Source organism: Dermacentor variabilis, chromosome 9 (assembly GCF_050947875.1).
Source record: "Dermacentor variabilis isolate Ectoservices chromosome 9, ASM5094787v1, whole genome shotgun sequence".
In the NCBI taxonomy this organism is placed as follows: domain Eukaryota; kingdom Metazoa; phylum Arthropoda; class Arachnida; order Ixodida; family Ixodidae; genus Dermacentor; species Dermacentor variabilis.
Genome location: NC_134576.1, coordinates 119,153,136 through 119,175,445, shown reverse-complemented (window position 1 = coordinate 119,175,445; position 22,310 = coordinate 119,153,136). Strand labels below are relative to the sequence as shown.

At 47.2% G+C, this 22,310-nt stretch overlaps 1 protein-coding gene across 6 annotated transcripts in view; it reads left to right on the top strand.

The window, feature by feature from the left end:
* The window catches only part of LOC142557362 (homeobox-containing protein 1-like), a 205,807-nt gene that overhangs the window by 96,905 nt on the left and 86,592 nt on the right, over window positions 1–22,310 (top strand). For all 6 annotated transcript variants that reach the window (XM_075669148.1, XM_075669145.1, XM_075669146.1 and 3 more), the window contains exon 2: window positions 19,159–19,235. The gene's annotated coding sequence lies outside the window, so the exon portion shown is untranslated. The remainder of the gene's footprint in view (window positions 1–19,158; window positions 19,236–22,310) is intronic.

Genomic DNA, 22,310 nt, shown 5'->3' with positions numbered 1-22,310 from the left:
CGTGTATACGATGACTGGCAATCCTCAAACGGCAAGGAGGTTTCAGACAAACTCGTACTGGACGCTGCGCCACGCAAAGCTGGGGAAAGTGCCCACCGACTTTGGTCGTTGATTTGGAGGAACGGCCACTATAATAAGTTATCCAGCTCAAGCTAACGCTGATGAGAATGTGGGACTTTCTTTTCTAAAGCGCTCTTGCGCGGGCTTCTGCCTCCTTAGCGTTTCCTTCATTGCCGCGGAAAGTTGCCCTTGAGTAGAGTGAGTATTAGAAAGAGGAGTCTCAATGCTTGGGTACGGTGTCGGCCAGGCGTACAAAAGAACAAAAAGAGTACGCAAAGGAGTGCGAAACACCTCCGTAGGAGTTCCGTATTACAGCTACTTGTTGCTGTGCGAGTTGGTTCGTAATTATCAAATGTAGTGTTATAGGACGCAAAACAAATTGAAGCTCAGATCAGAAACGGTCTCCATTTTGTTTCGCGTCCCTTCTACAGCCCAAATGAGTTTTGGATACGTAAAGCGATTTGGGGACACTGTTATTAAACTCCCTATTCCAACGTGCTGCGAATGCGTGTCTTGTCTTATGGGTGGAGCATTATCAGACCACTGGAGTTAAAAAATACTCTGGGTGAAATCCCTCCATTACGTGCGAGCTTCACTTAGGAGGCAAAAAAAAAAAAGGCTGCGCATTGAAAAAGAAAAGAACGCCTGGGTGCGCTGAACGTTTGCCGCGTGACCGCTGCGTCACGCGGAAAGAGGAGACGGGTGTTGGCGGCTCAGATTGAAAAAAAGAAAAAACAAATCTTCAGAGCACGCGTGCGTTGACAACCCGGCGTAACTAAAATATGCGTGCACCTAACCATGTCGTGTACACACGGCGAACGCGACGAAGGGAGGGGGTGGCACTGCAGGGTGTAACGGGGCCGCGTCGCACTTTTCGCGCGTGTCGTTTTTCTTTTTTTTCCCCCGTCGTGCTGGCACCGTGTATAAGCAACGGCACTATTAATATCGTTAAACGGGTTTACATTTTTGAAGCGAGGTGTCTGTCCTTGGCTCTTTCGCCCGTTTCTTTTTTTTTTTTCATGGCGGTCGTCGGTGGATGCGGCTTTCGCGGCCGACGCGAAGACGGCGGTGCAAAGGTGCGAGTTCTCGGCGTCAAAACGACGCACTCGTGCTGTCGTACCTACATACGTGCGCGAGAGCTTCGGGGTGTCTGAAGGGTTTTTTGGTGGGCCGCTCGGGAAGGACATCCCTCCCCTTCTCCCCATATGACGGCGGCGGGGAGGGGGCGCCGGTAGTGGGAGAGGAAGATGCCAGTCGCCCTAAAGCCCCTTAAAACTTCGTAAAGTAGCCACACTCTCCTCCTCCGCCTTCACTCCTCCTCGTTTCTCCTCTCCTTCACGCTCGCTCCTCGACCGTGGCGCCACCTACACTGCTCGAGCGTAGCAACGGCGCCAACATGCGCTCCGCGCCACTCCGTGGACGCTTCTCGAGCAAAAATGGCGCTGAAACAAGGGCGGGAGGGCCCACGTGATACTATTAGGCCAATAGCGACGCGGCGTCGGCCAGAGCGCGCGAGGAGGAGGCGGCATTCTTCAAAGCGTGGCGCTACTTTACGAAGTTTAAAGGGCTTTAAGTCGCCTTCCTCGCCGGCGCTCGTGCTCCGATTGGACGACAGCGCATACATTACGAATAGGCTTATACGTATAGTAACCGACACTGCACCGCCACATACGGGCTGGTTAACGGCTGCGTTCTCTGCGGGAGTATGTACGCAATGAAACGACAAACGCGCTCTACGCCTAAATTTCCTCGGCGCCAGGAGTGCGTCGTTCCTTCAATGAAAGCGAAAAGCTTTCTAAAAGCCTAGGGCGATTAATTCGCTTACATTTTCAGTCACCGTCCACGGTTTCGGCACGATTATTTGCTGAAGTGAAGCTTTGTTTGCGAGAACCCTTCGTGGAGTTTGCTTCGCTTTAGAACGAAAAACGAAGAGCGTCACCGCCTCCGCGAAGTTAACTCCCCGTTGCGGCTCGAGCTGGCGTTAGGGCAAGGAATCCACCAAGCCCATCGACGAACACGTCCAGTAGTAGGAATGAAGGAAAAATATGGAGGACGCTTAAGCTTCGCCTTTAAGAGTGGAACGCGATAGAATTCAAAGATGCCTGACTGCTTCTCGTGGCAACTGGAGCGTATGTAACCCTAATGTTTACGAGCAAGCGCTGGCCGCGAACGCTATGCACGAAGGGGGGCTTTCTGGTAGAAACGCGGCATCTTGCGTGGGCCGCGATGCGGCGGAGGCGAGCGCCATCTGGAGGTACTGCAAGGGACCGGGTGCGCCTCTTCGTGGCCCCCCGAGATACTCATGCGCCGGCGCGCTCAAATGGTGAAACGCTGGAAACGGGGTTTCTTTGTTCTTTTTTCGCAACAGGATTGCGTTTTCTCGTATAGTCAAATTACAATCCGAGAGATATCATCTCTGTAGGTTTTTTGTAACTTGTACCTTACGATTTTTCTGCGTATTTTAGCTTGAGAAATTCAATTATTTCAGTAGATTCCTTGCGCCACATGGAGGGCCTGGGTATAAGTGGTTCGAAAATCTTTTTTGCCGAAACGACATCCGACGCCGGATTTTCGGCGACGTGGGGTCCTCTCTGAACGCTATCGCGTTAAAAGGCTTTATTTGATATTAGTTACACGGCTCCAGTTACGAAAGCCCAATCCAAGCAGGAGCGCTCATGTTAAACCTCCGACTTCAGATCAGGACACGTCGCCCTGCTGCACGACAAGTATCCGCTTTTAATACCGTCGTCAAGCTTCCCTAGGCGAGTTGACTTGGGAGGCTGAGAACTGTGTCGCAGCCAATCACAATCGTCAAATCGGCTGCGGTGCCAAGCCCGTGCTATCGCAACGCTCCGCGGCCTCCCCCTCTCCGAAGCCTCCGCTCACCCGAGGCATAGACTTGGGGCGGGATAGCAACATCACGGGGATCCACGGTCGGCGCCGGTGTTCGGTAGCATTTGACGTTGGCCCTTTTCATCATTAGTTCGGGCTGTTAGGTAATGGTGGGGGTGGGTGCCTTATGGGGACCCGTCAGCAGTCGGGTCCCCATACCTCTTGGTAGGCGCTGATGGAGGTGTGGCGGTTGCCTTGTAGCAAACGTGTAATTAACGCCTTTGGACGCGTGTTAAGACGTAACATCCCCCAACTGTCTCGTTAGAAGGCCACGGATTTCGATAGCGTATGCTGTGGTCAAATTTTGTTAATTGGTTGACGAGGTTTACATTTGCATTCTGAAGGAACCAGAAGACTGAACACAGCAAGTGTCGGGAAAATTTCTCTTTTCCACAAATGCGGCCCTAATAGACCTTTTGCATCCGCGATGTGGCAGCAGTGCGTTCATGACCCCAGCGAACTTCCGGTCAGCCATTTTCGACAGTCCAGTTAGCCAAGAAAAAATAAGTATTTTGTCGCATAGTGTACTCCAGGCACATATTCTTGGTGTTTTCAGATATAAGGAACGCGCGCTGAACATCAAGCTCATATAGGGGCTTTTTTTGTTGCACTTAACACTACAATTCACCTGTCAAACGTTCCAACTCTGCAGCAAAACTGGTGCCAGCTGGAGGGTCCGATAAGTTTATAGGCTATTGTAACATATGCCACTACTGAGGGCTTAACCGGAAGTCTTCTGGGAACTATGTTGGTAAGCATGAAAAGGGTCTATACGAGTAAACGCTTTGAAGTCCGCGACGTTCCACTATGCTATGTTTACTTAGATTTGGGCGAGCGCATCTATACAACGAAATGACCTGTATAGCGAAGAAATAATTCTGTCCCGGTTCTAGTATGAGCGCTGAGGTTTCTGCGCGCAAAAGCGCTCGTTTATTTAGATTTGTGCGTGCGTTAATGAACTCCATGCAGACAGTCAAACTTTACCCGGAGCCCCTCTCCCTCCACCCACCACTCCCCCTCCCCCAGCAACGGCGCGCTTTGTAATCACAGCGTGGTTTTGGCACGTGAAACCCCAGAATTTCAGTTTGTTTGTCATCGCTGAGAAGTGTCACCGTTTTTGTACTTGCCACAAGCGTGCGGCAGAGTTTGTACAACTTCGAAAATGTTTGTCGGCAGTACGACTCGACGGTCATCGAGTTCGAAATTACGCAAACATTCGACGCGAAAACTGCTGCACTACGTATGCGCTCCGCTGGGGGTCCGTGTTTGATAAATATGGGTCCGTATAGAGAAATCTTCGAGAGAGGTTCTTGGAAGGGGCCAACGCAACCTTCGGTAGGCATCGGTGTTGTTTGCCTGCCGCCGCCCTTGCGTTGTGTATGAAGAGCGAACGCAGCAGGTTGTGCGGGTCGGAGTTGGCACTCATATTTAATTGCCAAGTTCTCGACGCGCTTACTTCCTGCTTATGTAGCGGCGTTGAGTCTAGCTTCCTATGAAAGCGCTGTTTGGCCGAGAGTTGTTGTTGTAGACTGTCGATTTAAAATGCAGCTGCGCTTTAGTAACTTAGACCGAAGGTTCCCGCGAAGACAAAAAAAAAAGAAGGAAAGAAATATCGTCTGTGTCAGACAGCACAATTGAATTGTCCTTGAGCTGCATAGATTATACTAAAAGAAGCGGACGTTGCTTTCGTGAGATATCTGAATCCATAACAGCACTCGTCAACAAAGTCTCCCTAATTTTTTTTTTTTTTTTACTGATTAAGGCACATTGCATATTGCGAACTGTAGCCGGGGAAATCTTAACGCATCGTTTCACCTGGGACGAATTCTGATGATGGCCCTAGTTTCGACTTCTCACGGACGCCGGCGCCGCGACGGCAACGAGACGGCACGGATGACGGGCGGGCTGTTTGAGTTGGGCCTTGGACTTGAACTCGGCGGCTGTTGCCGTGACAATGGCCGACCTAAATCGGCCGTTCGTTGTCGCGTCATTTCGAGAAGGACAAAGAGGTCTCACGTGTGAGGGGCACCGCTTCACACAGCCGGGACCGACAGCTCTGGCTTTGGAGAGGTGTATTTAATTTCGCGTCCGTGCGCATCTCAGGCACAGACGTGAGAAAGTTTTAGGTTAGGGGTTGCAAGCGGTTTTTCGTACGCTAAAACGGTACTGCGAATTCGCATGTCCAGACGTAGGGGTCTGCGCGTGCGCAGTACCGTGGCCCCCTATTTCTTGCGTACGCAAGCCAATTGCGTCCCCTAATCTAAACTCTCTAAGACTATTATAGCGTACGCTATGCGCTATAGCATAGCGTACGCTAAGCAGTGCACGTTTATTACAGTTTTAGTTAGTTGGCCGGCGAGATCTTCAGATCTCAGAGGCCATACGCCATCGTCGCGGCTATCTCCCGACTTGACCGATAGGTAGCGCTGACATCTCCAAGGTTTCTTTGGTTAGGCTTCGCTTCGTTCGAAACGAGATCTCGAAAACTCCACAAGGTTATCCATAAAACGCGGTCGTCGAAGCGACTTGAGACGAAGCGAAAGCCGTTTGCACAGTCATTTGCTACGAACGAAGTGAATTTTACAAAAGCAACGACAAATTCAATTCGAAACGGGCAGCCCAGACCGCCGCCATGTTTTACGCGAACCACGCGAAGACGCTAACTCTAAATGTGAGAAATAGCATGCGTACGCTATACGCTATGGCTCGTTTAGCGTTCTGCGCATGCGCAGTGACGACCCGCTATAGCGTACTCAATGGTATAGCGTACGCTAAACTAAACATAGAGACTTTTTAGCGTGTCCGGCATTCCTGCAAGCGCGGGCGGTTTGCCGGTTTAGCGGGGGCGTAAACGTGAGCGGCCAGATTAGTGCCGCCAGCTGGTGGCGCAAAGCTCAACCACGCAGACACGAAGCTAATTACTATATTCTGCTTAGCTGCTGGTGTAAATTTTCGAAAATGGCGTAATGGTGTTCATAATTACGCCGCTCCGAAAAATTTGCATCAGTAGCGAAGCAAGATATAGTGGGTTACTGCAGTTTTTAGCTCTGTGTTTGTCTGGTCGAACTCTACGCCACCAGGCGGCTGAACCGCTTTGACCGCTCACGTTTACGCCCCCCGCAAATCCCGCAATCCGCCCAAACCGCTCCCGTTTACGGGAATTGCGGACAGGCTAAAAGTCTCCACTGTCTATTACGCGCGCGGAATGGTAATTGTAAAGCTCGCCAGAACTCGCATCCACTCACAGCCTGCTCGCACGATTTCACTTGTTTCTGTCTCCGTTACGGCTACCCCCCCTTTCTTTTTTTTAAATTCTACGCTATAGCCTAGGAAATGGTAAAATATAGTCGAGCGCATCTGTACAACGAAATGACCTGTATAGCGAAGAAATAATTCTGTTCCGGTTCTATATTGTGAAGCGCGCGACCCTTACAACGAAGTTACCCGTATAACGAATTTTTTCGGGGCCCTAAGCACTTCGCTATAAGGAACGCGTTCGACCTTAACTGATAGTTACCCTTTGTGTAACGGTATAGCGCAGTAAATAGAGCGACTGCGTACCAACTAGCTCCAGTCGAAGTCTCATAACTGCCAATGTACAGTCGAAACCAAATGTAACGAACCCGGATAAAGCGAAATATCCTCTATATCGAACATCCCAAATCTTGTCGACCGACACTCTCGTAAAATATTTACCGTCTGATGACGAACTGCAGGCATTGGATGTATCGAATTCGCGGCGTCCGCTGCCGACCCTTATAAAAATTTCTAGCAACATTTTTTAGACAGTCTATAGACTTTTGTTGCTAGAACCTACCAACAGTCAATTGAAATCCTACCAGCTGTCTTTATACATCCAAACAACGCTCTAGTAACACCCTAGAAACAATTGGCCACCAACTTTCAATAGAAACATGTTCATAGGATGTCTTTAAACTTCCTACCAATTTCCTATGAACATTTGTCTTTATACACCCTAGTAACATTCTTTCAAAAGAGAAATGTTCATATATTTTCTGTTAACTTCCTACCAATACCCTATTAACAAGCTTTCTTTATACACCGTATTAACATTCTTTCAAAAGAAAAATGTTCATATATTTTCTGTTGACTTCCTACCAATCCCCTATTAACAAGCTTTCTTTATACACCGTATTAACATTCTTTCAAAAGAAAAATGTTCATATATTTTCTGTTGACTTTCTACCAATCCCCTATTAACATTTGTCTTTATACACCCTAGTAACATCCTATCAAGAATTGGATCCTATCAAGAATTGGCTACCGTACTTCAACTGAAGCATGTTCATAGATGGTCTGTAAACATTCTACTAACCGTCAACCAACAGAAGTCTTTAGGCTCTTTAGTAACACTCTGGCAAAATTTTACTTACATGTGCTTATGTACTTGCTATTGACGTCTTACTATTCCCCTAGTAACATTTGTCCCACATACGACCTAGTAGCATAGTGTAAACATTTGTCAGTATGTGTGAACATGTTGGTAAACGGCAGTATGCAACCTAGAAGGTGCACGAAAATGGAAAACAAATGCAAGTTTGCACTGAAAGAAGTTTATTCACACGAAAATATTTACACAGAATTGTGAGAGAAGTAGTAGAGAAATGAACAAAAATGAATAATGAGTTAGTTGATTACGGCATGGCAGCTGTCGCATAATCTCTAGCAAGCATCGATTATGCAAGCTGATGTCTCAGAATGCTTGCAGAATGAACCAACCCTGCACAGAAACAAGATGGTCAGTGTTAACATCATGTTCAGGTTAGCATATCACATACATAGAACAGCTTTTTAAGGTTCACATGAATGCTAAAATTGTGACCGTCATCCCTGTTTACTTGCAGAGGAGATGGCAATGATGGGGCACATTATTCAATGCATATCCTTTGCTGCGTTGTATTTACTACGTGTTATTAAAATTAGGAAAGTGTACAAAATGGGTTTCTCTACCAATTACCTGCATAAATGAGTTACTCACTAAAAAGTTAATTACATGGTTTATTCATGGTGAAATTTGTAGCACGCACAATAGACACGGACGCAGAGAAGGTGGACACGCGAGCGCTTACTCAAAGCTGGTTATTTTTGGAAGGAATGAACGTAACAGCGCCAGCTAGCTGCACCGAGCATGTGCAAAACGTGTCATCCATTTTTATATAAACAGATGACAGAGCTTGAAGCAGTATTCAAGAATACAAATGCTTTGTCAGTGATAGCAACCAATGGCTGACTGATGCATTTTTAAGCACACATTATATGGAACGCTTCTGTAATTTGACGTGTTCGTTTATTTTTACTCGAAAACAAAATATCAGTGTCAAAAAATACCGGTTCACAATGACATAGGTTGCAGTGGTTAAACAGGTGCGAATGATTTCTTTCACATTCGCACTTGCCTATCCAGTGCAACCTATGTCATTGTGAACCGGTTCGCTGAAAAATATATAATTGTGAACCGTGAAGCTATACGCTCAATATTTTACTGTTTCTCATCCTGTGCACCCAGAGTAGGAAAGAGCAAAGAATGAGTTCATGATCAGACAATATTTACCAGACCTTAGGTCATTGCGAACGCTGTGAAAACGAAGTATTTGTACGCTTCGTGTTTATAGCAACTTCAAGCGAACCCCATGACGCGGGGCAGCTGAAAAAGGTAAGAAAATCGTTCTTAGAACATTTCACGTCGTTACAGTTCGCGCTATAATAACCTGCCAAAATGCGGCCTTAGAAACTGAAATAAAATAACATCAAAATAATATGTTTATGAAAAATGATGGAAAAGAACATACCTTTTATTATAATTTGGAGATAGAGAACACTTCGGCGCATAGCAGTCTTGAGGAACAGCTGTTCGCTATTTGTGCAGTTTAAAACACGGACAGTGCCAATATTAAATCACTTCACACGACACTGCATCGCAGCTGGCAGAGAAGTTCCAGAAACGCTCACATCACGGAACGAAGAAAGCACCGTGGGCTTCGCAAACACCTTGCTGGTTGGCTTGCATCGATGATTCATGGTTATATTGCGCTCAGTTTTACACAGACGATATTAAGGAAGGACAGGACGTGGACGGACGTAGCGCAAACTACCAACTGTTTAATACTGTTAAAGAACGCGCGTATATACAAGGAGATATGGCGGGGGGGGGGGGGGGGGGTTATAAAAGATATGACAAGTTCGCGAAATGTGATCATAGTTCGGGTCAGAAACGTTCACCAACTAGCCCCCTTCATTGCTTTACTAAATTGCATCGATGAATTAGCCACAACACAGCATAAGCATAAATAGCAGCAAAAATAGCTAGATTGCTGCTACAATATGCCACGAAACACCTACATCGCTCCGACCGTACCATGCCGGCGTCGCAAAGGAACTGATGGCGATTGCGATGGTCTTCCTCTTTGCCTCGACTCGGCCAACTGTCAAATTTGTGCGCATGCGCGGGAGAGGCATGTGACATTCTTTCCATCCACCTGCTTCGCCTTGACCGCCGCGGAACTAAAGCCCCTCTTTAAGCCGAAACATGCACCCCCCCCCCCCTCCCCGCTACCTTGCGATGGTTGACTCACACCTAGACATTCCTCGCCTCTTGGTGAAAGCTGTGGCCGGCCTTTGTGTACGCACCCCTTTCTGGGAACTGCACTTAGAGGGAGGAATGTACCTCATGGCCGAGGTTGAAAAAAAAAAGAACTGAGAAGGCAGCCGGCTCAATTTTGTTGGGCATTTAGGGGCTGTATAGTTTTATCTTTCGAGACAATTATTCTTCTGAAAACCGACTTTTTTCTCGAAATGTAATAAACATAGAACAATAAAATCATATTGGGTAAATTATGTGGTTATTCTATTTTGCGCAAGAGCATCCTTTAGCACTTGCTGCTTTCAAAGACAAAACATTGCTCCCTGGCGCCCAGCGGTGAAGCACATTGCAGTACTATTTTTATAGTCAAATATATGTCCGAAGCGTGGCGGCTATGACGTTAGCAGTTTTCAGACGCCCGAAGCACGGCAAAAGCATGGCCTTTGATATCCTGGCTGTTGGTATACGGAATGCCATTATTACGGATGTCATGACCCCTTGTCGGAGCTCAAAATTTTGTCGCCGTGTTGTGAAGCAAGATCACTGAATGTTAAGAGTGCATAATTATTTCTTTTCGATCTGTTTTCACACACAGCAAGCTACCATCGCCATAAAGCACATCAGTTGACATAGTTACTTTGCCTTCACTTTGATGCAAGGTCCTATTTCCTTTAATATGCAGAAGCCGTCGGTAGGAGGGAGGGACGAAAGCGTGCGAATATGAACGCGTAGAAAGCTACATTTTTTTATACTGTAAGGGTAATTTAATTATTTTTTCACAGAAAAGTGTTGCTTGCACAGAGTTCAGCTTTTCTTTCTATTCGACCTGTGCGCTTCTCAGGTCAATACACGCTCTCACTCAGCAGTAGTTGTATTTTGCAGCCTTTTGGACATTTGAGCGGCAACGTTCCAGCGCCGTGTTACCCTGAGTTTCGGTTCTTTTTCTTCTTTTTAACAAATATCGTGACGCTACTATGCTGACACGTTCCAGCTTAGGGAGTACTATTTATATCGCAGAATGCACTGACCTAATTATCTCGTTGCAAAGCTAATTGGTGGCATTGCAATAGCAGTGCGTGGTAAGGGCAAATTTACGCTCGAGCCTTACACCACACCACCCGCCTGCCCGCACGCATGTGGTCGGGTGAAAATTTGCACATTTTGTAGACTGGTACACACATTTCGGTTTATACACTGCATGTGCAAGCCCAGTGTATGCCAAAATTTGTGAACCAGTGGGCGAAATGTACAGTTTTCTGCACGACCGCATGCGTCACGGCTCAAGCGTAAATCGGCCTTAAATTAACCAGCCCCAAGGTCGGGATAAAGCTCTGCAACTGGTGCGCGGCCTACACAGTAGTCCGCTATCACACCAGTCAGGTGGTGTAGCGCAAGCAAATTTTCTCGGAGTGTGCTGACGTCACCGCACGCTCACGTGAGAGCCCAAAGCTCTCGTGGCCTGCAGGACCTGAATAAAGTTGATTTCCTTCCTTCCTTCCTAGTCCAGTAGATCCTCTAAAAGATTAGTTCTAAGAATTTACGAACATATTTCTTTAAACATTTTAAGAGCACTCCGTCAACAATTGGCTACCGACTTGGACTGGGACTATGATTTAAAACAATGAGCTTGACTCCTGAGTATGTCATACATCGGCATTGATGTGTGTTAGAAAAATTTATCAGAAACTCTCAGGTTACTTCCCATTCTAAATATTTTTTGGCAAACAGTACGAGCTGTGGACGTACTGAGGATACATGTCCTTCAAACAAAAAAATATAGTTCGATGATGTATAGTACAACACTCTTTACACAAAAGTAACTAGCCTTCTGACGTAGTACTGAAGTGGTTATAGAGATAAAAGTTAGAAAAATACATGTTGATGGGGACCTTAAAATATTCTATGTGCAAAAGTAAGAAGGAAGTAAGAAGTAAGAAGGCCACACTTGGCCCTTGCGCCAATAAACACTACATATCATCATCAGTCTTCACGGTGTATTAAATATATTCTTTATACAAAAGTAAGAAGGAAGTCTATTAACGGTGTATTGAAAATACTCTTTATACAAAAGTAAGAAGAAAGTCTGTTAACAGTGTATTGAAAATATTCTTTATACAAAAGTAAGAAGGAAGTCTTTTAACGGTGTATTTAAAACATTCTTTATACAAAAGTAATAAGAAAGTCTGTTAACAGTGTATTGAAAATATTCTTTATACAAAAGTAAGAAGGAAGTCTTTTAACGGTGTATTTAAAACATTCTTTATACAAAAGTAATAAGAAAGTCTGTTAACAGTGTATTGAAAATATTCTTTATAGAAAAGTAAGAAGAAAGTCTGTTAACGGTGTATTGAAAATATTCTTTATACAAAAGTAAGAAGGAAGTCTTTTGACTGTGTATCAACAAATGTTACTAGAATGTAAATGTTAATAGACTGTCAATAAAGTAAATAGAAAGTTGGTAGGAGTTCTAAAGAATGTTAACGTTCATTTTTATAAGGGGACTGTGGCTGTCGGCGCGGCAGGCTATGTATTCCAAGAGACATCAGACACCGAGTTGCCCACGTGTGTGCTGATGGCCTCGATCGAGTTCCTGAAAGGGAAGAGAGAGAGAGAGAAAGAATAATACAGAGAAAATCAAGGAGGTTAACCAGACGTAGTTCCGGTTGGCTACCCTGCACCGGGGGAGGGTTAAGGGGTATAAAAAGAGAAAGAGTGGAAGGGGGAGATAGAAAGAAAGACGAGCACGAACAAAGCGCGCACACTATAGAGCGGTAGGGGGCGGCGTTCTTAAAGTCCGTCGTGAAAGCCCCGTAGACCGCAGGAACCTTGATAACGCGAGTAAGGCCTTCAACGCGGATGTTCTTTCGGAGCACTGACCTAAAGTTTTGAGTTCTGATAGTGGACGATTGTCCAACTAGTCCAGTACTCTGTAAGTCACAAGACCGCCTGGCTGCGTACAGAGAAAATCTGACGCATACAGAAAGCCACTTTGTACGCTGAGAAACGGTTCGAGGCGCGGCCGGAGCTTGCTATACTGCTTATACTACCCGTAGATGTAGAGCTCAGCTTTCTACACTGTGATATAATTTTCACTCTTAAATGTGAAAAAGGATGTGAATGTGTTTGTGACTCCCGCTTTTATGCCCTTTTCTGGCTGTAAGGGTGTGAGTTAGTTATACAGGGTGTCCCAACTGTCATGCACCAACATTTAATAATATGCAAATGCCACGTAGCTGGACAGAACCGAGGTAATAATGTTGTTTGCCGTCGCTTCGAGGTGCTCAGATTATTTTTTGCTTTCCGCCTAATTACATTAGTCTTAATTAATTAATCAACTGCTCAAAGACTATAATTTCATACAAAGTGTCAATGAGAAAAATGTAGAGTAAGATGAAAAACTCCCGATACAGTTTTCTGTTGCTCAGTGTGTTTTAAATTAAAGTAGTTTTCCTTCTTTTTCAGCGTGAAAGAAGCCTGAGATTACACGCGAAATGCCTCGACCGGCCAGTCGCGCGGCAATTCTGCGTGGCCCAGTTCTGTTTAGCTACGTGGCATTTGCATATATTAAAATCTTGGTGCATGATAGGGACACCCTGTATAACTCACGCCCTTACACCAAGAAAGGGCGTAAAAGCGGTAGTCATAAACACATTTACACCCTTTTTCACAATTAACGGTGCAAATTATATTAGTGTAGGTGCACACTCCCGGACATGGTTGACCCTGGCAGCTGCTGCTGTCCTGCCGAATTGCTAGCACGCAGGACATCGCTCGTACTACAAATCAGATTATGCTCGGTCGGCTTCGTGACGAGTAAAGGCGGGCCGATCTCGGAGGCAGTGCAATAATGAACTGGGCTGATCCCCGAGATAGCCTGATGAAAAGTGCGTCGATCCCGGAGGCTATGGTCGCGTAGGACACGTGAGGGTTTTCGAATGTTGCTGATTTGCCCGGCAGACACGCAATATCTATGTTGCAATACCGTCATTGATCAGCGAATTCGGGAATTGCCGCGCACAGACGGCGACTTTTGAGCACGTGCTTCTGCTCGGCTGAACAATTCTTCGATCACGTGCTTATCAGTGGAGCTTCCCTGGGCGAGGATTATGCCCAGAAGGAGCAATCGATATGGAGTCACGTGAGTTTCCGTGCCTTTGTTGGTCCTCTTACGCGCGCATATATGCGCGCTTTTGACGATCGATGGGCACTTCACGAATGTGTTAAGTGCCCTCGAATGACACCTCGCAATACGGTTATAGTGTCACATTGGCAGTCGTTTCTCGCGTTGTTCTTGCTTCGTTGTATACCTGTGTTGCGCCTCGAGCGGAAATCGTCTGCTCTGGCACATAATAGCAGACGGCCTTCGTTAAAAAGACCGTCTGCCAATCACTTCTGCTCACGTTCCGTCGGTCGTGTTTACCTTGCCGAGAGGGAGTATTAAATAACCTGGTAGTAATAAATTACGCCTTTGGAATACCCGAACGAGTATACTCGTGTACCATGAGAAGCGGGCTTAGTACTTACGGAATAGATGCTAAAACGAAAGACTATATAGTGGCAACGTTGTCCTGAAACTCCATATCCAGTGCATGTGATGTCATGGATTTTGTTAGCGTCTGCTTTATAGTTAATTGCTTATCGATTCAGACGAACTACGTTAGATCATATAAGAACTGAGGACCTAACAGGTTTTGACGACTTTTCGTTCGGCGTATATGGGCACGTTTGCCCGAGGAAATACGTTGAAAATCTGTGACGTCGCGCAGACCTGCCGGCGCACAGCTTTCGGTGCGAAATTCGAGAAAAGGATGCTGGCAGTTCATTTTCACCATTAATAGTTAAACTTCCATCGCCAAAATAATGAGGAATGTGGTTCTGAAAGAATTCGTCGCCACTTTTTTCAATTGGTTTATAGTGTTGGTTTTTTAGCGTCCTTCCGGCGAAATCGCCCAGAGAAATAAAACATAAAGCATGCAGCAAACGACAGTGGCTTCTTTCAGCGTGGCCACCTTCGGCACAACCCCACCACCTGTACAGATCGAATACTTTGAAGGGTGAAGTGAAGCTGTGACCGTCCCGAAGACTACGAACGATGTGGCTCACGGACAATATCTTTCAAAAGTCTCGGTTGTAGTATCTGCATGAGACGAGGCTTCATGTTACGTGTAATTTTATTCCGACATTATGCCGTGTGGCAGAAAAAAAAAAAACTAATGTTTGTGCAGTTCGTCTGAAGCGACGTTGTGTAATACGGGATATGTGTAAATAGAGAAGGGCTGGTTTGGCTTATCAGTTTTGAAGAAACGATCTCTCAAATGGATCACCCAATCTGCGTTTCGAAATGCTCATTCTACCGCGTTACTCTATATGTGCCGCAAAGGAAGCAATTATTGGGATCTTCAAAAATAGATAACGCGTGTTGCTCGCACAGATACCACCGCCACTGGGTGTTCGCCAGGTTTATATAACTAGCCGCGCGTGGGACACATCAGCGTGAGTCCTGTAAACAAGCGTATCGACTTTCTGCACTTATCGGCTGTGTAAACCGATAGCGTGCTCTTAATAACCGATGTGTGCGTTGCTGTTAAAAAAAGAAGAAAAAAAATTTAATTATGGGGGTTTTTACGTGCCAAAACCACTTTCTGATTATGAGGCACGCCTTATGGTGGAGGACTCCGGAAATTTCAACCACCTAGAGTTCTAGATTAACGTGCGCCTAAGTACACGGGTGTTTTTCGCATTTCGCCCACATTGAAATGCGGCCGCCGTGGCCGGGATTCGATCCCGCCGACCTCGTGCTCAGCAGCACAACACCGTAGCCACTGAGCGACCACGGCGGTTGCAAAAGAAAATGAAAAAGGAGAAGAAAACGTGTATTTATGGGAATAATTTGAGGCTGTAAAGGCTGCCGCTTCTCTTTCTTTCTTTAATGTTTGAACTTGACAACGTCTACATCACATTGATATGGCTCACCCACTCACGAAATGTTAATTTTTTTTAGCTTTTTGAAATATTGCGTATTTTATTTTTTTTTTGAACGGAAGCCATTAACGAAGTCTCCGTGCATTTTATATCTGTAGGTGTTTATAAGCACCACTATATTATATATATTGCTTGCTCCGGTGACGGCTGAAATGTATGAATCCATAGGTCGAAGGCGTCTCTCGTGTTGCTCTTGATTATCGGGGTATCTTGTGTGAATGTTTATTCATGGCCTCCGAGATCGCCCCCGCGTGCGTAAAATAGCGCGAGGTGATCTCGGAGGCCATGCTATATTTCTCTCGACACTTGTGGTCGCCTAAAGGTTGCGCCAGTATCGTGTTCTTCTTTGCCTAAGTCCTTGTCCGTTGAGCGCTGTTGCTTTTGAAAACATAAATTACCACCATCACAAATAAATGCGAAGGGCACTTATCAAGAACTGCAATAGCATCGCAAGCGGCACAAAGCAAGACTCATTCTAACGTATTCGTATATCGGGGTAAAATTATTCTATTATACGGATAGGATTGTCGTAATTCTGCTTCGCGATCCGGACCTTCGCCCTCACGTTATCTTTTTTACGGCCACGCAGCTGTCGTCACTGGTGCATAACTCAGTTATGAGACGCGTTACCTTGTGAGAGGGAAGGCGGACGTTTCAGAAATGGTTGGCCTACGCGGTACCGTGTCCTATAGCGATGTCTTTTCTTTTCATATCTATCTATCTATCTATCTATCTATCTATCTATCTATCTATCTATCTATCTATCTATCTATCTATCTATCTATCTATCTATCTATCTATCTATCTCTTCGTCATTTGCTTCGTCAAGGTATGTGAAACAGGACGAAATGTGGAATGGATCGTTGCAGGACCGGGACCTCTGGAATGGATCGTTACAAAATAAGCCCTCTTGGCCCCTGTCTTGTAACGATCCACCTCATATTCCTTTTTAATCACCCTGCCTTTTGCTGCGATTTTCTACCGATGCCTTCCGCTCTATTCTATGCCACTCTGACAGACCTGTGCTACATACGCCGTCTCCCATAGCCTCATAGTTGCTTTGGGACGGTAAACCCCACGAGTAAATCAGTCGGTACAGAAAGAAGGATGGTATACGCGTAATTAACGCAGAAAGCTGGGCTAGTTGGTGTTGATGCATTTGCTGAGACGTAGTTACTGTCTATGAGTTGGGACAGGACAGAGCATTCTGTCCTGTCCCAACTTTTTTTCCGCTACTCTTGTTAGCGCTAGTAACTTTGTCTCAGCAGATGGTATACGAAACGGATCATTACATAATGCAATCAGTGTTCCGTGAAAATGATCGCACCTTGCACTTGTCTGCCGGGCACCTGCCCCAGTTGAAGCACGGGGTTATGTCACGGCTACGCTCTTCGTAATTTTGCCAACGTATCGCTGCAGACAAGCATTACTATATGAGGTTAAATCTGGATATTTCGTTAGGTATATTTGAATAGGCAGGTGGCTTGCCACTTGCGAAGGTTTTGATCGGGTGCCAACTTGTAAAGCGGCATCCTGATTTATCTTCGCCCAGTAGCGCGAGGGTGTGTTAACCGACGGGTTGAAGCGGTAGAATATCGATTAAGGAAATTCAACTAATCTTCTAACATATATTAGGGAAACGAAAACGGGGGTTTCGCTCTTGCACTTTCTCGATCCGACGCTGGTTTTAGAACTGCAGTGTATACCTTACGTTCTCAAGGCGTGAGAATGTGGTCTAGGTCGTGTCTTCTGCTATACATGTGGCGTATAAAGTGGCGTGCAGATTATACTACGTGCGTGGTCGCGTCGTCTGCTATATGCTGCGCCCACGCAGACGGCTCGCGAGTCATGTTGTCTGATTTACCGCGGTCACGTCACATGCAGACGATCCGCTTTGTCACGTGCCCACTGGAACGTCATTCGATCGTCTCATGATCGCTTCTGCCAAGGCCGCGCTGTTTAACAGCGGAGCGTAGCGAAGTAAAAGACAAGATAGGAAGAGGGGAAAAAAATGGTTTTCTCCACCTATATAAACTAGGCGGTCGGTATTGCGCATTAAACAAACATCAACTCTCACAAAAAAGAAGTGGATCGCTTACGCCGACGCATTGATAACCTTGCCCTTCCTCGACGGCCGTTTCCTCGTAGCGTTCTGGCCCACGCTGAAGTGGTTTCGAGCTCTTTTTCTCTACCCTATCTTATCCCGAGCCAAAGCAGTTGCGGGCCCCTGCCGCAGTGAGATTTGATATATAGACTGATGAACGGCCCTAGGACAAGCCTTTTTTACACTCCCCCTCTATCTTTTTTTCTTTCTTTTCGCTTGCCTCGCTGTCACCGACTCTCTAGTTCCTCTTCTGCTAGCGTGAAGAGCTGATGTCGAGACAGCACGGCGAGCGTTGGTAAAGAGTGCTGTTATGTGGGACATTAAATGAACGAAAAGATAAAGTAAAATAAAGTGTTGCCGAGGGGCGCGGGCGGTCGGTGTAAGAGCGGAGAGGGACGGCACGACCGGAAAGGAAACTGACAGGAAGAGAGAGAGAGAGAGAGATTGCGAGCTCTCCGAAGCTCTAAACTTTTTCTCTTTCTTTTCTTCATTCTTTCGTTTTGCTATCTTTCGTTGCGTTTCGGCCGTCGCCAAACCAACGTCGTGACTGTTGATAACCTGTGATAAGCAGCGGCGGAGGCGGGAGGGAGCCTATTGGGTGAAACGATGGATTTCGCTACAGGTGACGTGCTGTAACCGACCCAATCGATGTCGTTTCTGTCGGCGCGGAGGAGCCGTGGAGACAGTAGTTTTTTGGTTACTATACGGTCGTGGGCCGGCGACAACTATTGGAGTCGGGAAGGATATTGGCGGCGCTTTGTCGAGCTATCGCGCAGCATCGGCCCGTCTGATAGTGATGGTGGCTAGTAGACAAACGTGCGAGGCGTGTTCCTGTGGTTTGTGTTAAGCATGGTTGCGTAATCGGACCCCGCGCGTTATCGGTGGCAGTGGTCAGTATCGGGCCTATAGGAGTGACGAAATCGTCTGCTCGAGGGGGATCGTCACGCAGGCTAGTACTACGTAGTTTCTTTATTATTATGATTTTTTTCTTATCTCTGTTACAGTATTACGCTTTCTCGCACCTTATACGCCGTAATTTCACTGTCGGTACTTTGAGCGTTCGTCTGTCGTCTGTGATTCGCCGCGTTGTACTTAAAATTTTCTGGTTGCATAATAATGGGATGAATGGTGGAGAGAGGGAAGTTGATTGTGTGGTATATGCTCATACCTCGGGTTTCTTTCCTTGTCTAGAAGGTAGTTTCGGATTTTCGCCCTTGTTTCGTAACCGACGCGCTGTTCTTTCGCGGTCGGCGAAACGCGGCGTATCGTCTGTTCTCATGCGTTGCCTGTTTGACATTCTCTGCCGCTTTCGTAAGCTCTGACTTCAAGCTACGCATAAATAGGTCCCGGCGATATTTTTTTTTTTATTATTAGATTTTCGACAGTCGTTCGTGTCACAAATCGTTTCCTCGCCTTGGCTACAAGCGCTTGCGAGTAATTGTGCCGAATGCCTTCGTTTACCTATTGAAGACGAAATTGTAATTTTCTTTCTGTCTCTCAATTCTTTTCGCCCGAACAGGTCCGGAGGAAGTTAGATCTCGTCGTACGGTTGGACGTTGCTGGAACGGCAACGGTTGGAGGAGCTTCTCTCTGGAGGTAAGCAAGCCCCGCGTCTTGTTGCGGTCTCCCGCTTTGTTCGCAACCTCTTCGTTCGGCGCCTTGCTCGCGCACGAATACGCTGTAGTACGGAGAAAAACGGGCGCGGTTGTCTCGATGGCCGGTTGTGTTACCGATGGCTGTTGTGTTACCACGCCGTAAGTACCACGCCGCGAGCAGCAGCGCCACGTTCCCCCTGGTGGCATCGGTGCGCAAGGGGGTCACGCGCGCCCGGAGGAAAGCGCCGCCGGTAATCACACCTCTCCTTCTGGCCACTCTAGTTGTGTTATATCCGTCGGCTTTGGATGCGACTACGAGCGGCTCGCGCCCGACTTCGAATCTGCGCCGCCGAGACCACGTGACAGTGTGCGCGCGGTCTCGCCATTCGCGCTTGCCGCCCCTTTGCGGCGTTTCTGCGCTGCACCGTGATCCGTGTACGTGGCGAGTTTAGGTCTCTTTCGCCCCCGCACGTGGGTGTGGGCGAACTCGCGTACTCCTCTTGCTCGCGCTCTCGAAGCCAGTTCAGGCGATATTGCGTTTGGCATACGCGGCTGCACTTGCCGGCGATGCGATTTGAGTGAACGTTGCAAGTTGTGCGCCTAACCGAACGCCATGTATACAGTGAGGCGTTCTAAGATTTCACGACCCCCGTACGTGTCCCGAACAAAAAGCAGTTGGGGAAATGGAATGCGTCCTCCTCTCCGAGGTGTACACAAATCCGCGCGGGCGCGCGCACGCCTTGATGATGTTTGGGGTCGATGTGCGTCGTTACTCGTCTCCGACCGTGTGTGCGGCATGCGGTCCAAATTCTACACCTTTCCCGGTGTGTGTGTGTGTGTGTGTGTGTGTGTGTGTGTGTGTGTGTGTGTGTGTGTGTGTGTGTGTGTGTGTGTGTGTGTGTGTGTGTGTGTGTGTGTGTGTGTGTGTGTGTGTGTGTGTGTGTGTGCCTCCCCCCCCCGCCCCCCTTTCCCGGGCCGTGAGCCTTTCAGAATCCATCAGTCCCGTCGGTTCCGAGGCGCTCTTCGGTCGCTCGGCGCAGCAATGCTTTTCCGGATGGCTTGCGGCGAAGCCGAGGGCGTACAGTCAACAGGAAAAGTTTACGGGATGCAGTTTCCCCTTCAAATATGAATTCCTGCACTGCTAAGGCATGACATTTCGTATTTAATGAATCACTGTGGGTAAGTGGCGAAGGCTACTACATGCTGGAAAATTTTAATTCGAGGATGTGTGACCATGCTTCGCGAGAATTCAGCTTCAATTGGCAGATCCTGCGGCCCCTAAACTTTTGCGGCTGACTGTACGTGCCGATAAAATACGTTCCGACAGACTCTTAGAATATAGCTGTGTTGTGTGGGACCGTGACGAGGTAATCTTCCATTGCCGCTCTAGAAAAAATACAAAACCGTGCTGCCAGGTTCGTCTCGGGGCGATACGGAAGGAGGGAGAGCTGCACTGCAATGAAGGCTGAGCTAGGATGGGAATTTCTTTCTGCCCGCCGCAATAAACTGAGATTAAAATTTCTATATTCAATTTACTATAATAAAACTGGAATTAATAAAGAAATTTACCTACGGAAACCTCATTACATTTCAAAATGAACTGATCATAGTTGCAAAATCCTCGAGTACCCTGCCAAGACGAACATGTATGCCAATTCATTTTTTGTTCTAACAATTAAACAGTGGAATGAGCCGACTGAAAAGCAAGTGCATTCTGTGAATAAAGATGTATTTTATTTCATGTTGTAACCCCCCTGCTGTAACGTCTTTGGGCGCTGCGGGGTAATTGAGGAATAAAGAAAATACTCTGTGGCAATTTGCCCTGCATACGTGCCCACGTATCGCGCGTACGCTGTACTGCGATCCCTGCACGAGTAGCGAGAACTGGGCGCGAGTTGGAATACGTCAGTGATCCGTCAGCGCAGCAAGAGTTAGACAAACGGTGTCAAAAGAAAAGCATTATCTCTGCGGGGCGACTCTGCCGCTCGCATTGCCTCCGATGATTACGCGCGATTGATCGCGTATTTGTCCTTTTGCCGCCCCCCCGAGCTCTGGTCACTACGGTGCCTCTTTTGCGACGTGTCGTCTCGCTTATCTTTTTTTTTTCTCCCGACGCGATCTTCGGTGGGTGCAGCGGGGTACATCCTTATCTCATTATCGTTTTCTCCGAAAAACTCGCTGCTCGGTACCACGCCGTGAATTCACACGCACGGCAGTCAGGCCGTGGCCTTCCTTGCGGGCGTGCGTGCGTGTGGGTTTTGTATGAGCTGCCGCCATGTTCGGGTGCGCTCCCGACGAGTTGTGCGCGAAAGTTTCATGTCCGAGAGCACCAGTGCGTATTCAGCAGTCTATATAGTCAGCGGGCGATAGCATGCGGATATAGATACCGGTGGCCTCCTTTTTTTTTTTTTTTTTTTTTTAAATCCGCAGTTTGATATACCTCGGAGGAAGTGCTTAAGCTGGTTCCGCTGGGAACTTCTGGGAACTTCGAACTGGATTACTTCAAACACGTCGGCCCCGGAAGATCTGCACGACGCGTCCAATAAGGGATCGTTAAGTCGTTCGATCGGAGAATGGCGTGCTTTCACATCCCGAGACCCGAGGTGTACCGTACATCGTACATGGAAAATGGACCGCGCCAACCACGTGGTCACCTGAAAGGCCTCCCGCCGTCCACCGAAAGAGGTCGTCGGGTCGTGAGAACAAAAGGTGTTAGCGGTTGGCATGGGTTGCTCGAGTGGATTACGTCAACCACGTCGGCGTCCGAGAGGCTGCTTAATGGCCAGCGAGGGATCATTAAGACATTCGAACAGAGTGGTGTCGGTGGGCACGTGATAGTTTAAAATGGACCGCGCCAACCACGCGGGTGCAGGAAAGGCTTTGCGGCATCAAGTGAAGGGTCCCCGAGCCATGCAATCGTATACGATTCTGGGTTGGCATGGGATGCCCGAAGTGGCTCACATCGTCTACGTCGGCACTGGATAGGCTGGAGACGACTTGTAAGAGATCGTTGAGACATTGAAATTGAGAGTGGTGTGTGTTGGCACGTGATACTCGAAATAGACTACCCGACAAA